At 47.8% G+C, this 14670-nt stretch overlaps 1 protein-coding gene across 11 annotated transcripts in view; it reads right to left on the reverse strand.

Moving 5' to 3' along the window:
- Window positions 1-14670, reverse strand: part of PIK3CD (phosphatidylinositol-4,5-bisphosphate 3-kinase catalytic subunit delta) — a 69131-nt gene that overhangs the window by 27767 nt on the left and 26694 nt on the right. For 4 of the 11 annotated variants that reach the window (XR_015704278.1, XR_015704279.1, XR_015704280.1 and 1 more), the window contains exon 1: window positions 8332-8413. The exons of 4 other annotated variants lie outside the window; for them this stretch is intronic. The gene's annotated coding sequence lies outside the window, so the exon portion shown is untranslated. Of the gene's footprint in view, window positions 1-337; window positions 580-3559; window positions 4007-8331; window positions 8414-12574; window positions 12642-14670 lie in introns of those variants that run through there. 3 more of the 11 variants (XM_087755282.1, XM_087755279.1, XM_087755281.1) reach the window with 3 other exon arrangements.

A 14670-nucleotide genomic window follows, 5' to 3' on the forward strand; every position in this document is an offset into this window, starting at 1 on the left:
TCTGAATGCTATCAGGTACAAACTGTTGTTTTCAAACACAGGATAAGTGCACACGTGAACAGCTAAAACAAAAAGCATTCAGCAGAAGCCTGTCATATGGTTTCTTTCTTAAAGATGTGTAATACCAAAGTCGGAGAAACCCTCATGCTCCATCTATTTACCCACAAGCAAAATAACGCAATAGTATAAAACTCCAGTTTCCTCCACAGATGACGGGTAGCAGAGCACGGTGTCCCATGTGCAGGAAGAGCTTGGAGCTGTTAGCATTAGCTCCTAGCAAGAGACAGATAAATGGCCCTAACTGCCTTCAACCACCTCAGCAGAGAAACCAGCTCACCTAAATTCCCTCTCACTGTCTAGAGAGTTTTTTCCACCAGGTTAGCAGAGAAGCATGCCAGTAGTACAGCCTGGAGGGTGCTCACATAGCCATGGCTCATAGCTGCTGTGAAAGCCAAGGCGTCAGCCTCCTGCCGGTCTGACCCTTTGCTGGTTCTAAATTCAGCCCTGCACATGCCCCGAGCAATTCTAACAGTATCACTTATCCTCAGCCCATGAAACCAGCACAAAATTTGCTCGTTCACAACTTAAAATATGGCTTTGCAGCTGTCAGTATACAAACTTAGAAAGAAACCGAGCAACATGCTGCTGAAGATTCGGGTCTCCCAAATCATGAAGTCCTGCTGGCAGCTTCTCATGAGCCCGCCCTATGCTTCAGTATGACAAGAAGCCCAGCATCTTATCTGCCAGTGCCTGGGAGCACAACACTTCCCCATCGGCAGTGAGGTAAGGATTCCCAGAAACATGAGCTATGTTTTATCTGTCCTGCTTCCTCCGAGCACATGCTGTATCATACAGAGACCGGATACAGAGACCACAAAACCACCCATGTGCCTTAAGAGGGAGGGAAGTAAAAGGGGGAGGAGGCAAGGTTTACAAGTTTGAATAAAGCAAAACAAGCTTGCCTCATCTTCTGCTCATTAACAAGAAAGCCAGCAAGTTTCTAGAATATCTGCTACCTCAGCCTTTCCCAAAGGCAACAAAAGCAGCAAACTACCATGACTCTACTGACCAGCAGAGACGGAAGACACAATGCCCGAACTGCTTCCTTCTCCTGAGGATTTCTACCTGATGCCACATCCCACCAGATATGAAGTACCTATCTAAGCTATTAGCACTACAATGTCAAGTTCAAGTTGCTCAATACCTCATCTTTCCAAACTCACTGATTATCTCCCAATGTAGAGGGATTTTTCCAACAGAACCTGGAGTGGATATGCCAAAGGAAGAATAACTCTGGACTCGCACTGTCTCTAACACTTCATTTACCAAGCCTCTCCCCTTCCCATTGCTGAATTCAGAACGCTCTACTAGTTGGACCTTAGGTCTGATCCAGTGTGACAGTTTTTACACAAAGCAAGCTCTGCATAGATGAATACTCCTGCACCACCCCACTTTCATCTTCCCTTTTGCCTTGGGAAATTGGAACAGAGTTCTTGAGGCTGTAAGCTTGTTTGCACTATCTTGACCTCATGAATAAAAGTAATTACAGTTCCCTTTTCTCTAGGTCATTTTGCCATTTGTGAATAGCCAAATGCAGCATTGCTCCTTTTTATCAGGGTTTACGCTACTGGGCTTGTTTGAGATATACTCTGTCTTTCACTGCAGCAGCCTTTCATCCTGGTGGACAGACAGATTATTGTTAAAAATCCCATATTGTGGTAGGGTTCTGACCTGGAGGTCTGGTAGCCTGAGGTTCAAGTTAATAAACCCATACTTGGCAGAAATTAGTTTACTGCACAACTTGCATATCTCTCAAAGCTAGTTGGGCAAGCAAGGGTGAGACAGAAGTTCATGTTTTAGTGGGATGCAAACCCACAGAACCAACCTCAAGCAGGTACACGGGCTATCAAAGACTCCTGCTTATCAACACCAGGCTGTAGCCACCCACTTTCTACCATAAGACACCCCCAGTCCTCACTCTTCCAACTGCAATATACCCCAAAACGCAGGATCATAGAATGGTTTGGGTTGGAAGGGACCTTAAAGATCATCTGGTTCCAAGCCCCCTGCCACGGTCAGGGACACCTTCCACTAGACCAGGCTGTTCAAAGCCCCATCCAATCTGGCCTTGAACACTTCCAGGGATGGGGCATCCACAGCTTCTCTGGGCAACCTGTTCCAGTGCCTCACTGCCCTCATAGTAAAGAACTTCTTCCTTGTATCCAATCTAAATCTACCCTCTTTCAGTTTAAAGCCATTACCCCTTGTCCTATTACCACATGCCCTTGTACGAAGTCCCTCTCCAGCTTTCTTGTAGGCCCCCTTCAGGTACTGGAAGGCTGCTATAAGATGTCTTTTTGCTAGAATATGTCCACATTCCCCCATCTACATCTTCCTATAATACTTCTTCCTCCCCCACCAGCCACATCTCCCACAACCCTCAAATACTGGTTTCAAGTGCAAGGCAGGTACACTGCTGCCTTCCGACTCCAAGAATGCCAGACAGTTTAGCAGGACAGGACGCATGTGGCGCTTGGAACCCCAGGGGCTAAGAAGCAGAATGGACAACCAGAACGCACAAAGCTCTTGATCTACAGCTGGCACGTACATACACCCCATCCGAGAGAGAGACACCTGAAGACTGGCCGGACAGCTAACCTGTTTGGGTAGCCAAACAAGTCATAACAATGCGTACACCCAACTTAAAGACCTGGCCCTCCTGCAGACCAAGTATATTGCTCTGTGAACTTCACGTAGCCCCTGAACCGGAGGCATGCACAGAACATTTGAGGAAACTACAGGGCCTCAAATATCTCCTCATTCATTTCAGGCAGCAATTTTCCTCTAGGCCTGCTTGTACACAAGCCTGACCTAAAAACCGTCCCATGGTATGTAACTTGCTTGGGCAGGAATCCTAAGACCATGTGCTGTAAAGGCTACGAGTGACAGGCTGTCTACAAGCCGTGCAACCGTACTGACTGCAGGAAAGGGTGTTGCACGGGCAGAAGTTGCAGGGGCAGCGTCTGGTTGGCAGTGCTGCTGGCGTAGCTGAGCACATGAAAACAAGACGCAGTTTGCTCAAAACGTTATTCTGTTGTTTCCTGAGATGGGCAGGGCCCCAGCTGCCCTGAAGAAAGAACCACTCTTCCTATCCCACGGGGAAGCAGTAATGGAAGCTCTTTTCCCAAAAGAAGCAAGCACACTTGATGGGAACCTCGGATCTTGCTAAGAAAATGCGAGGAGTGACCAGCCACAACCCAATGGGAGAGCCCAGCAGTAGGACAAGCAGCGCGTGGACTGGCTGATGCACAGCATGGGCTGTGACTACCATCTGCGTGGGGCCATCACAGCTGCTTCTTTCAGTCTGCAGATAAACAAGCTCTCAAACTGCAGAGGACAGTATCGCTTCGGACTTCTCGGAGCACGTAAGAGGAAGAGAAATGCATGGTGTCACACAACGCAGGTCCCAATGCATCAAGCACATGCCCAACAATACACTTCCATGGGTCCAAACACAAAGCTATTCCCCACAATTCCCAAAGAATTCAAGTGTACTCACCTTTACACGTTATTTCTGCTCTGTGGAATATTTTTGTAAGGGGAAAGTAAAAATCTGTGCAAGACGGACTTTCTCAGGAAACTAGGAATGAAATACACGTCGACCCATTCCACACTGACCCCTGCCTCTGGTTCAGACCAGCCCAACAAGCAGCAAAACTCCTAGTAGCGGACAATCGCTCCATAATCCCTCAGTAATTTTGAGATGTGGAGTCATTTCCTAGGGGAGCAATCAGGAAAGATGCATCCATTGGTACTAATCGCTTCCTTGCCGAGAGTCGTATCTTACAATGCCCAGACCTCTTCATCACTGGGCAGAAAAAGATGTGCAGGAAAATAATCATGAGACAACATACCAGGTTTCAGATGAAGGCAAGTCCTCAACTTCCCCTCCCTGCTTTGCCTCAATTTATTATTCTGCAGGAAGGCTACAGACTGCTTTACCCTCCTTAAGGTTTCCCCTTGCATTAATTAGCATGAAGGTAATAAACATCTATCTTTCCCAAAGAGGAGAGATGACCAAGGCAGAGCTGATACGCACTTGGGACTAGTCCACGCACTAGCCTGCCAGGACAGAACATAAACTCCTATGTTACTGGGTGCCATATAACGAATATAGGCACAACATCAGTAATAGGAGGTAGCGTACGTGTTGAGTTCACACACCCTGAAGAATACATAGTTGAGCATAAAGGCAAATTTACGCAGGGTGTAACAGACACATTTGAAATTACCCAGTCAGTATTTAAGAAGCCAGCAGTCAACATAAAATACACTAACACAAATCTCCTCTTACAAAGTTTATCAACCACAGCTCTCGTGTTTACAACATACAACTGCTATTGAGAGGGGGAAAAAAAAAGGCAAAAAAAAAAAGCAGCAAGCTAGCAAGATCACACATGGAGCAGCGTTCCACAAACCTCTGTGAGGCTGCAGCGTTAGACAGACACGGAAGCTCTAACGCCCACAAACAGATTACAAAATTACTAAACCCCAGGACTACAAAAATACCTTTCAAGTTTATAAGAAATGAGAGGCGCGGAGCTCACAGGTGATGTATGTAGCGTGGGAGACAGCAGGCAGTCACTTTCATTGCAGGCATCGACTTAGCTGGGGGAGGAGACCACGGGAATTTTTACATACACACGTGCTTGACATGTCTTCACCACACAATCAACACACTTAGCAGATGTGAATCAACCTGGAGCTTTCATAGGCGCAGACCCATTTCATTGAGCGTTCTGGAGGTGTTTTAAGCTTGGGCTTGCTTTTCTTGGTGAGGGTCATGGGGTAAAACAGGTCTGCTGTACACTGCGGGCAAGTCATTTGAGCATTGACAGACTGAAAAATTAACCCACAAATTCCCCTCCAAGAACAGACCAAGAAAACTCCCATAGCAGGTAAGCATGCCTCCAGAGACGCACAGGCAAGTCAACCTGTGACTGTCTGGGGGAGGTTTGTAGGGGGACTCCCCCCTCACTGGGCTAGCTGGATACTCTCATCCAGGTGCCAGCCACTTAACTTATTCACACAGAAAAAACATGCTGTATCTGCTTCCCTTGTGGCATAATGTAAAAAACCATGATTCAGGCTCCAGTCCCATGATGTGGATGCAAGCAACAGAAGTTCATAGTAAGACTGGCCTTTGCAGCTCTGCCTGCTGACAGGTATTGACAACCTGGCTATTTATTCATCTAAAAACGAACACATGCTGGTGAGAGGTGCTAGAAACACAGCCTCAGGGACTGCTGGCCTGCATAGGTGCAAGCGTCTGCTGTGCTGCCCCGCTCACCCCAGCTGAGCAGGGACCTCCAACGCAGCGGATCAGACTTGATGCTCCAGCCAGCCTCCAGGATCCACAGCAGGCTGGACTGAGAGCTCACAGCCATCCCCTGCAGGCTGCCACCAAGAGTGACTCTGAGCCTGGACATTCACCTAGCAGCAGCCTTTCATACCAGAAGAATGGCTTTGCTGCCTTCTTGAATACCTGCTAACGTCATTCATTTTAGAGGTGGCATTAATAGGATAGATTTTGCTCTCATGTCAACAAAAGTGTTTTCTTTAGAACTTCCATTAAGCTTCCTGTAAAATACGGATCGGTGTCCCAACTGTGCTGTTAGGCCATCATTACTCTTTCAGTTCCTGTGACAGTGTTGCACCTTCAGTATAGACCTGAGTTGCGCCAGAGCTCCGTCTCTGGTTCCTCCTTCAACACATACACACAAGCGTAAGACTTGGCCCATGAAGTAGGTAGGAAAAAACTAGGACCCCTTGAAAAGGTGTGGAGAAGCATTCAAGTACTGAACAACCCCTAAAATCAATGCTTTTGTATCTTCAGGGTTCGTTTCCTCAAACCCTAATTTAGAATATTCTAATCTCCTTTATTTAGTTTACCATAATAAGACTTCTACCTCCACCAAATATAAAAATCAAATAAAGGTTTTTGCATATTATCAGCTTCTGTTTTGTACATGGATCTCTCATATCCTGCCACACAATTCCCTGCACTGATTCATTCATTCTTTCAACAGCTGCTCATCCAACTCTACATAGTAGACACATAGTTACATTGGTTCGATAATGCCTTTTATTAGAGATTTCTAAGCCCCTGATTAATCACCTTTACTCCCTACTTTGCTTAAACAAACCATTAGACTGAGGTAGACATACAGTGGAACCTGCCCAGGAAAACTGGGCAAGGGATGACAATGCACACATCTAACTCTTCATGCTTCTAAAACACTACAGAGCATCCCCTTCCCTACCAGAGGGGCTGATAACCAGCGTTTATGTACCAAAATCAGCATCTTCCGTGCATCAAGATGTCAGCAGAGAACATGGATTTTTCCACCTTCCAAGGAAGTGTTCTAGCTATGCGGAGACTACAAGGATCAGGCTTTAAACAGCCACTGGATCCAAAGAATCCCTTGGCTTGTGCCCTTCCCTTTATGAAATAAAGGCTCCTTTACTTTGAGCACTCATATTGCTCAGTGCCCGCCTTACACAGGCACACCCCCATAAAACAGGCTCACAGAGAAAAGTAATGGGAAGCAGAACTACACTAATGTAATCTGAACTGGAGCTAACCTTGTTTGCGTGCAGGGCTAATGATGAAAGGGATTGTCAGCAAGGAAAAAGATAGGAAAGCAGAACGTACACGTGGTGAGAAAAACAGGCTGCAGTTCTGTGGGGCTCCCAGCTCCAGAGCAACTGGAGAAGAGCATCAGAGCGATATACCATCATTCAAGCTCAGCAGGACCTTAGCTCCAACCACACGTAATAGCCAGAGGGAGGGAAAGAGGAGCTTAGGTAAAGCAACTTAAGAGAAATGGAAATATAAAGCCATACCTCATTCTGGAAGTAGAACAGTATCACTAGAGAAAGGCAGAGGAACATCAGAGAGTAAGAAAAGCATCTGATGGGAGGATTCGAGAACCTCGCTCTGGTGGAAACTTTCAAGCAGCCTTTAGGCAAGTTCACGGCCAATCAACTACACTTTCAGTACTGAGCGAGCATCTAATGGGAAACAGCATACTTAGTAAGAGCTTGAAAACTGACAACTTGCAAGGTTCCATTCCCAACCCTGACAATTGTTTGATGCACGATTTCAAATAACTAACTCCTCTGTGTTTCGGTTTTCTCACACGCACAAGTGTATCTCATGAAGAACATTGCAATTCTTAAACGCTGGCAAAGTGATTTGGGATCTTTGCACTCTTGTTATTACCACTAACACGGGCATGAGTCTGGGAGTTCGAGGACGCTGCGACAAATGAAAGCTTCTAGCTGAAGAGGTTACTGAAATTAGTCTTTTGCAACTGCTCCCGTGAGCGGACAATACCAGAAACCCAAGTGCCTCTTGCTGATGAAAACAAAAAATAAGCCATACGTGCCTAATGACCCTCCATCACTCCATTCAACTTTCTTTACTTTCAGGTTCCCATCTCGAGCACACAGAGCACACCGTACTTAGGGGTTACAAGGCTCTCTTTAGAGAGCTCTTAAAAGACCCTCACGCCCTGCCAAAAGACACAATCCAAAGCTAACCCATAGCAGAAACACGCACCGCTGTTAGCGACTAACAGAGGCAGCACAGCTCTAATGCCAAAGGAGGCACGGATGGCAAGATGTTGCCAAGCACGCACAAATGTCTGGGTGACTCGTAATCGCAGCGACAAGGTGCCGGGTGCCAAACCTTCCAGGTAAGGACTGGGCAGAAATCCTAGCAGGACGAGACCCCTCCACCGCCCCGTGGAGCGGGTCAGCAGGTGACACGAGTGGCTACCGCCCAGTTCCTGGCCAAAAAAGCAAGCCCGCTGCCACCCGCCCGCCTTGGAAGCCGGGAGGAGCGCTGCTGCGGCCAGCACGTCCCTTCCCGCGGGGGGTACGGCGGCGAGGGCTGACCCCCAAAGCGGCCACAGCCTGCGTCCCGCCCGCCGGTGACCGGGTCTCAAAACGCCCCGTTATTCATAAAGCACAAGTGCTTTTCCTGAAGAAGAATACAGGTCGATAAAGGAGCCCGAGGAATAATTAGGCTTTGCCGCAAACGCCGCAGAGACACCCGTAGGAGCGCGACACGGAAGACAGGCACCCCCCAGCCGCGGGGACCCCGGCCGTGCCCGGGCCGAGGCTCCCGGAGCCGCGGCAGCGGGGTGCGCAGCGGCCCGGCCCGGCCCGGCCCGGCGGGGGGCGGGACAGGCGGCCGCTGCTGCCGGGCCCCGCTCCTCCCCGCCACCGCCTGCCCCCGGCCCCAGGCCCCGGCCCGGCGCTCACCTGCGCTGCTGGCCCGCGGCGGCCGGGATCCCGCGCTCCCGGCGCGGCCCGGCCCCGGCTCCCGCCCCGGCCCCGGCTCCGGCCCGGCCCCGCCGCCGGCCCCGCCCCGCCCAGGCACCGTCTGCAAAGGGGCCGCCCGCGCCCCGGCGTCGGGCACCGTCTGCAAAGGGCCGCGCCGGCGGCCACGCACCGGCAAGCGCGCGTAACCCCCGGTAACCCCGCTGCGCTGGGCACCGGTCACGGTCTGCAGGTAGCCGTGCACCTGAACCCCTGCAGCAGCTGTGCACCGCGCACCGCTGGTCCTGCACCAGCCATTCCGCACTGGGCCCGGGAACTGCACAGCTGTAGCTGTGTGTATCACGCAGCTGTAACCCTGCGGCATTGGGCTCCAGTCATCCAGCACTGCACAGCAGCGGCCCTTTGTCACACACAGGTCACTCCAGCTGGGCACTGCACGCCAGTAATCTGTGCAGCACTGGTTTGTGCAGCCTACTGCACGAGAAGATGCACAACAGGCGATGCAACACCCCCAGAGAAATCAATCATAGAATCATGGAATTGTTTGGGTTGGACGGGACCTTAAAGATCATCTGGTTCCAACCCCTTGCCGCGGTCAGGGACACCGTCCAGTGGACAAGGTTGCTCAAAGCCCCATCCAGCCTGGCCTTGAATGCTTCCAGGGATGGGGCACCCACAGCTTCTCTGGGCAACCTGTTCCAGGGCCTCACCATCCTCATAGTAAAGAATTTCTTCCTTATACCTAATCTAAATCTACATTTTTTCAGTTTAAAGCCATTACCCCTCATTCTATCACTATGGGCCCTTGTAAAAAGTCCCTCTCCAGCTTTCTTGTAGTCCCCCTTCAGGTACTGGAAGGCTGCTATAAGGCCTCCCCGCAGCCTTCTCTTCTCCAGGCTGGACAACCCCAACTCTCTCAGCCTGTCGTCACAGGAGAGGTGCTCCAGCCCACTGACCATCTTCATGGCCCTCCTCTGGACCTGCTCTAACAGGTCCATGTCCTTCTTACACTGGGGGCCCCATAGCTGGACACAGTGCTCCAGGTGGGGCCTCACGACAGCAGAGTAGAGGGGGAGAATCCCCTCCCTCCACTTGCTGCTCACGCTTCTTTCGATGCAGCCCAGGGTACGGTTGGCTTTCTGGGCTGCAAGGGCACGTTGCCAGGTCATGTTGAGCTTCTCGTCAACCAACACCCCCAAGTCCTTCTCCTCAGAGCTGCTCTCTATCCATTCTCTGCCCAGCCTGTATTTGTGCTTGGGATCGCCCCGACCCACGTGCAGGACCTTGCACTTGGCCAATCCTGGCCACCAAGCACAGAAAACGTCCAAAGCATTACATGGCTGCCACCGCCCTGCGGCAGGTGACATCATGCATGCATCAGGGACACACTGCTGCTAACACCAAACAATAGCTCCATTACTACCAGAGTTGAAGGGCTGACTGTAGGACACAATGTTGAAGATAGGCCCTAAATCCACATGCACGTGTAAAACTACTCACAGAGATTTTAAATGGCTTGGGATTCACTCCGTGCCTGGAAAGGGCTTTGTTGACAACCTCAGTCACGCAATTGTTTCTTCGTCTGAAAAAGTTTTGGGCAACAAGGATGGGGAGGACCCCAAATCCCAAAAGAGAGTCAAGTGATTTGGGGGACGAGAAGAAATGCCTCCACAGCAGCAAGGTGCCGGCGGGGCCCCAGGTAGGAGCAGGGTAGCAATAGGTTGTAACACGCCTGGTGTTTCACTAGTGCCTGCTAATTACGGGAGGGAGGGGAACCAAGCACACCTTTATATGTTGAATACCAAGGACATACAGGCTATCTACCCATTTTTTTTCTCCCCCAACCTATCGCACAGGTCCGTTGGCTGCAGGGAAACCCACCCAGGCACCAAACCACCGTGCAAGGGCCCATCCCACCAGTGCCCCAAGGGTCGGCCGCTTCTCAGACACCCCATGGGGCTGCAATCGCCCTCTTGCACAGAGCATCTCTCTGACTTGGCACGGGAAATTAGTGGTTCCAAAGAAACAGCAGATGGGAATAAGAAATGTTTCCAGTGTTCAAAGACAATCGCTCTCCTCTGTCTCATTAAATTTTCAGCAGTAATTAGCCAAAGACCATTTGCTCATTTGAAAAATCTCTCTCTTTTTGCACATCTCCTCTTGCACTTGAGAAGTGCCCACCGTACTTTGGATCACAAAAAAGAGATTGTGAACCTGGATTTGTTCGTTTAATTATTTCACTCCTGCACGTGGAAACAAACAATCCTGGTATAGGACATGGTTAGCGTTAGTGTGCTGCCCCAACTGGTCCTGCAATTTTATGACTCCCAGAATCACCATTTTTCCTAAAGCTTCTACTGCTGGAGGCATGTGATTAAGGTATGAATTCTTCCCCCCCCCCCCCCCAAGTTATAATCCAATAAAAGCTCATTATTCTTGCAATCTGACTCATTTTTTTCCCTGAACACTACTAGTTGGCAACACAGATCTTACCATCAGTACAAAATGTGACTATTGAAACATTTGTTCTTCAACTCCATTTGAATCTACTATCACATCTTAATGTGACCTTTTAAAGCTCAGAAACTGTCTATTTTAAATCACAGGCCCTGACATGTGTTGAAGATATTTTTAACAGACTGTTTACAGGAATTCTGGTTTCTGTTCTGCTATTTTTTTCCTTTTCAACAGCTTTTCTATTCATCATCTCCAAGTTTCACATATAGGACTGTACTGAACACTTATAGGACATTTGCCCACATAGCCTGTGAGAAATCGGACAACAGAAACCATAGGGAAGGGGAAAAGGAACTGAAAGTCAGAAAAATAGTTGCAACCTGCTAGGTTAAAGATCCGAGACGTCCAGGAAGAACAGAAGGGAAAGGTCAGTTAGTTGTTTTTTCCTCTGTGTTATTGAGAACAAAACAGCGCTAACGGGTTCAAAGAAAACACTGGTAAGAAGGGCTAGTGGCATCCACGTGGCATTATTTCAAATGCATCCAATTTTAGGCATGTGCTAGGCATGCCAGTTCAAGACAACAGTCTCTATGACATGCCAACCTGGTATAAAGTTACCCAGAGCTGTTCATAAAACTCTGAAAAGGTTAATTTTGTATTCTCAGCTCTTCAGTTCTCTTGCCACGCAGTGGGCATGTGCTCCATGTCACTTATTCTGGTGAATTTGCCAGAAACATGATTCCACGCTCCTGCTGAGTCAGGGGTCAGCCTTGTCCTGCTTGGCGAACGATGCAGACCCCGACCTAGTATTCACGACTGTCACACTGTGGTCCAAGCTTTATGCAGGACTCATTAGGATAGTGCAGAGAAGAGGAGAATGGTCACTTGTTGTATAATTGCAGGGGCTGATCTCTGCCATGGGGACACGGCAGCTCTGTCCCCAGTTAAGAGCCCTGCAATAATAACAAATAGGGTAAAGTGCGGCAACTACAGCTTGACTGCAAGCTAAGCACCAGGCAAAGAAGAAAAATCGGTATCTAAAACTGATGTGGACATAGTTGTTGGATAATGCAAACTCACTTTCATTTAAAAATTAGTATTTACCATGCCTCAAGAAATGCACTTGAAAACAAGAAGGGATATTCTCTCAGACTGCATTATAAAGGACATGCACTGCGGACTACCCAGGGTTAACGTAAAACTGTAGAGAGCAGAAAGACAAATGGACAGGAGGAAAGGGATGACGAGTTTTCAGACATTCTGCATCACACAACTGCTGGCTCGAGGTACAAGTCTTTGCAGGATAAGGAGTGCCCAGAGCTCACAGGAGAGAGGGGAGACTCCCTACAGGTGGGAATAAAAATCCCGCAGTGCTTGGCTAGGGTTAAGGGCTGCTGTCTATTATATATTTACCAAAGCCAAATCTAAAGTGCATTTTTCTTTTCATCTTTTGGCTGTACCCCCATTACGACGACTACTCACATGAACATCTTTTTATGTCCCTTTTCTTCAACAAAGACTTTTTTAAGCCCTTAGTCTTAATTATCAGTCTTTCATAGCTCCACCTCTTGGCATTTATCCTCACATCTCTTTTTCAGGTTGTTTCCTCTCTTCACTGCTCCAGGTACACTATTTTTGCACATCTGCTTACCGTCTCGGCATCCCTTTACACAACAGACATGGTTGGAAACACTGGCTGCTTTTGGAGGAAAAAGGAACAGGGGGAGAAAGAGGAGGAGGATGACAACAAGTAATGTAACCACAGTACCTTGGTATTTACAGGACTGCCTGGCAAAAACGCTTTCAACTGCCAGTGGAGCACCTGGAGCGAAAAACACCATGCCTGCCCTCCTGGGTCCTGAGCCACATAGATGTCGGCAATTTTAGTAAATAGTAACATTCATGAAGCCGTATTCACAACTTCTACAGAAAAGGCTAAAAGTAGCCTCTCTTATCCTCCTTTACTGGGGTACGAGGTAAACAAACAAATAAAAAAACCTCACCAAACTCACCACATTTAATTGCACCACAAAGCAAACAGGAAGCCAGAGCAGTTTTAGGAGAGTTGAAACTATTTGCTCCATGTGGTTAACACTACCAAACAGGCGGGAAACCGCGTTTTTGCTTCAGCTATGCAGTTGGTCTGCAAATACGGCTGGTAACTTGCTCTTATTTAAAAGTCAAAAGAGTTTTTTTTGGCAACTAGATCTGAAATAGGATCACAGCCACATGCAGCGTACAACACTGATCCACACCAGCTACCACAGAGGTGAGCAGCAGAGCTCATCTGTCTAAGTACAGGCACAGGATACATGAGAAATGCCTATGGCCACACCAAACAGTGCTTCAGGATTTGAAGATCACTGTTTCTTTTTGCGTCTTACACGAAGGGTCTCTCTGCTATAGCATAATGCTACGCTGCTACAAGCTTTTCATTATTTGTTGGGATTTCTTTACATACATACATATATTTGGAGCCCCTAGACTCTCTTGCAAGTAAGCAATGTGCACACTGAAGTTAGGATATTAGGATAAACCGTACTAAGTATTTTAACTGCACCTTACAGCCTCCAACTGCTGTACGCATTCATTTTCATATTTTGAACTTTCCAATTCTCCATCTTCAAATAGCCAGAGCTGCCACAGCCTTACCAATTACAATAAACTTCATAAACAGCTTAATACTGCTGTATTTTACAGATGTTTATTCAAGTAGGACACAACATAAAAGATGAGGAGAAGACTAGACTTTCATCACTAAGAAAATCAGTGCTAGCGCTCTAAGTAAAGCATTGTCTAATCTAAACCAACTGCAGATCCAAAACCTCCTAAACTTTGTTGAGGAAATTCAGATATGAATTCACAATTTTCATGTCAAGCCCCATATGATTATTCATACAGCATTCGGCAGTGTGGTAGGACATTAGTGATAACACGCACAAACTGCTCGACTAGCCAGAAGTATTATCAAAGCAAACACTCATCCCAGGGAAACCAAGCTCTGATCTAGCACTGGGAGTGTGACAGCGCCAACCTAATTCGACATAAATTCCCATTTGATAGGAATATGCCACTAATAAGAATTAATAATAAATAGTAAATGTTATTAATATATCCAGAATACACACACTTTCATTTGTACTGCTTTAAAAACTTAAATAGTATGTACTGTAAACTCTGCATGCCCATGCTTTTCCTCCTTTGGTCTTGACATGCAAGAAAACCAAGGCAAAGGAAAGAATTGGTCAAAAAGTTACATAGGAGGATGGTGGAAAAATCAGATTAGATCTCTGGTGTCCTCACTAAAGGACTCGTTTTATTAGGATAATGTAAATTTACTTGGTAGAACATCCATGTGTTCAGTGAGGAGAAGAAGAAAGAAGAAGAAGAAAGAAGAAGAAAAGCGGAGGAAATGGTGACTTAAAAAACCAATTAGATCCAGAATAATTCTAGCAGGTTGGGGGGTGACTGGGCAAAGGCCAGCAAGTGCATTGGGACCCATGACTGGTGGAAATGTAAAGAGACAATGGACAACGACCACCCAAGAGCTGCAAGGAAGACGATCCCACAGTTCCTATGATAATGCTGGCTCCCTCCAGGGCTGAGGAAGGGAAGGAAGGAGGCTGTGAGGGCACAAGAAGAATTTCCCTGGGCAGAGCAGCACAGTCAGGAAACAAGGATTTGCTGCAGCCAATGATGCAAGGATTGCAGGGCAGTAGCCCCTGACACGGGTCTCTGGAGAGAACAGGAACTAGAAAAAGGCTGTGTTGAATAAAACTGAGAGGAGAAATTCACCGCAACACCTTCTTAAGATGAAGACTAAAACTACCACCTCTCTCAAGAGGTCACTATCACACATCTCAG

The sequence above is a fragment of the Nipponia nippon genome, unplaced genomic scaffold (assembly GCF_047370975.1).
Source record: "Nipponia nippon isolate SJK-2023a ecotype South Korea unplaced genomic scaffold, ASM4737097v1 scaffold_19, whole genome shotgun sequence".
Taxonomy (NCBI): Eukaryota; Metazoa; Chordata; class Aves; order Pelecaniformes; family Threskiornithidae; genus Nipponia; species Nipponia nippon.